Genomic DNA, 3,388 nt, shown 5'->3' on the forward strand with positions numbered 1-3,388 from the left:
TCTATTCGTTCTTATCATCATCCTTTTCGTAATTTTCTGTCCATTAATCATTATGGATTTACTTTTGCTCTCGAATTTATTACTTTTATCATGATTGTTTTTATCATCGCATTAATCATCGTCATCATTATTACTATAATAATGAGCATTGTCATCATTATTATCATTAGTATCATCATCAGTATTATTATCATCATTATCATTATCACCATTATTATTATCATGATCAATATCAATATCATCATCATCTTCAATATTATAATCATCATCATCACCATCTTCATAATAGTTATCATCCTCATCATCATTATCATTACTTTTCTTTCCATCATCCATATAATCATGATAATCATCATCATCATCATCATCATTTTTAGCATCATCATCATAATCATTTTTAGCATCATCATCCAAAAGATTATCTAACCTAAGACTTCAAAAAAATAAAAATAAAAGTAGGGATAGTAGGAGAGGGGGAGGGGGGGATGGGAAGACGAGGACAAAGGTCAAAGTAAAACGAAAATCTTTACAAAAAAATAAACAATTATTATTTTAGTAGACGGTCGAACACTGAATACACAACATTCAGCGGAGATGTCTAACCCTATCATACAATATTATTTCATACAACTGCTCTGGTTCCACATTGTTATGGGATACTGACGAAGCTGGAACTGAGAAGGAGGAGGAGAAGAAGAAGAAGGAGGAGGAGGAGGAGGAGGTGGAGAAAGAGGGAGGTGGAGAAAGAGGGAGGTGGAGGAAGTGGAGAAAGAGGGAGGTGGAGGTAGGGGAGATAGGAGGTCGTGAGGGAGATAGAGGTAGAGGTGGAGGTGGAGGTGGAGGAGAGGTGGAGGTGGTGGAGGTGGAAGTGGTGGAGGAGGTGGTGGAGGTGGAGGTGGAGGTAGAGGTGGAGGTGGTGGAGGTGGAGTTGGAGGCGGAGGGTGGTTTGAGGACGTGGAGGTGGAGGAGGTGTGGAGGCGGAGGAGGTGGAGGCGGAGGAGAAAGTGGAAGAGATGGAGGAGGAGAAGAAGTAGATAGAGATAGATAGAAAAGGAGACTGCAAATACAAAGTTGAGTCAAAGAAAAAAGAAGAAAAAAAGAAGTCGAAGGAAAGGGGGGTGCTAAAAGTATTGTTCTTTGCGCTCTCGGCTATATATATACAGCGCATGACAAGTTTCAAACAAGTTTACCTCGCGTTGGAGTCCGTGTTAGACCAAAACTAGACCAGACACGCAAGTCCACTCTATGCTTTACCACTTGACCTATGACCTGACCCCATACGTTGCCCTTGCTATTTCGAGTCGGATGGAGAAAGGTCAAAATCATGACCTTTTTTTGATGGTTAGTTTACCTTTATAGAGGTAAAGTGAAGATAAGATTAGGGCGAGATTAGGGCTAATCTTTGATAACTATGGCGTTAGGTCTTGAGTCTGAAGTGTTATACATGGAAAAAAATGTATAAATTTCGATACGATATGATGAATTACAAAAAAGACAATAATTCAGATATTTTAATATTACATTTTGGTTCACAGTACACACACTTGTTGGAAATGTAAATGGCAACATTGCATACTGTTTACAGATGCTTAAATACAATACAATTATTTTTTTAAACCTTTTTTTTCATTGTATACCACGTCAGCCTTGGTAAGAAAAGGCAATCTAAAAGAACACAAAATAAAAACGGAGAAGTGGGGGAAAGGCCAAGAATGGAGGGGAGTAAAAAAAAATATATAAAATAATACATGTGACAGGATGGTGTGTTGGGGGGGGGAGGGGGGGTTACAAAAGGAGTCGAAATTCAGTCTTCATAAATAATACAGCCACCTTTAGGGACAATACCGAGGGACGACACGAGACAATAAAAACCACGTACAACGAATGACGTCATAACTAACCAAAGATACATATATAAAAATAATAACCATGAAAATGACGGATACAAAATAAAACATGGCTGCATGTGACAGAGAAAACAAACAAGAAATAACTACATGTCAATTATCAGGTACCATAAACAAGTAGGAGGCACCATCCTGTTGGGGAAAAATTGCTTATATATATACATATATATATATATATATATATATATATATATATATATATATAAATACATATATATATATATATATATATATATTATATATGTATAATGTATATTATATATATATATATATATATATATATATATATATATATATATATATATATATATATATATATATTCCTTCTGCCAAGCAATCAGGTAGCGCCTCAGTGGAGCATGGACTTATCATTTTAATACTTTAATCATCTTAAATGACTTACAATTAGGTTCAACTTGGGACTAAACCGTGTCTCAACTTCCACTATAAGATTTTTTTTTTGGGGGGGGAGAAATTAACCCCCCAAAAAAAGACATATATACTACGTAAGTGAAAACGACCATCAAAATAATGTGAAAGTAAGGAACCCACATTTACACGTGGTTTTAAATGGCAATATATATGACATGACAACCTCATATGACACGATAAGTCCTGAAGGGGACCAAAAAAAAAAAAAAATGTTGGTCAGCTGATAACAAACTGATTACTTGGCTTGTCATATTCTCTCGAAGTGCAGCTGAGCGGCAGAACAAACATGTCAGTCACTCTTATGCACTTACTTCTAAAAAAAAAATCTGATTTTGCAATATGCATTTTTTTTTACAATAAATTACATCTAAGATATGCAAAAAATAAAAATAAAAAATACGAAAAAAATACAGGAAGATGATACAAAAAAAAAAAAAAAAAATCTTAACACTAATAGTTATATTTTTGACAGTTTTAACTGCAATGAAATTTGTGAGCACAATTTACAAGCGACTAATCAAATGACATTAGGGACAGCAAAGTAATCTACATACTGTACAGGATTATTCTACATACAATGCACTTTATTAAGGACTAGTATCACATATCAAGGCCTTAGTAATAACAGCTCTATGGCCAGAGTATAGAGAGTGGAAATGACCTAGGCGTTTTAAACATTGAAAGAAGCATGTGTTCTTTATTTTATCTCACTTGAATATTTACAGGTATGTATGTACGTGCTTTTAATTGTCTCGACAAATCTGTTATTTTATTGTCTGTGTTATTATTGTAATTTCACAATATAGAAACATATTAACTCCCATCAGTTAATACGCATTTATTGTCATGATTAACCTTTCGTGTCGGGAGAACTAGTATAAAACGTCTAGGCCAGCCTCATCGGAATAAAATTCTTGAAAAAAAAATAATATATCTATATATTATGATCATCAACTGAATCAATGAGTCATAGAAACTAACTAATCACTCACAGAAGGAAGATGATTAAAGTTTTAGTTTTGTTTTTTTAACAGGGCGCGCAATAGATA

Source organism: Penaeus japonicus, unplaced genomic scaffold (genome assembly GCF_977035675.1).
Source record: "Penaeus japonicus unplaced genomic scaffold, GWHDUDI00000001_assembly GWHDUDI00000029, whole genome shotgun sequence".
Lineage (NCBI taxonomy): Eukaryota > Metazoa > Arthropoda > Malacostraca > Decapoda > Penaeidae > Penaeus > Penaeus japonicus.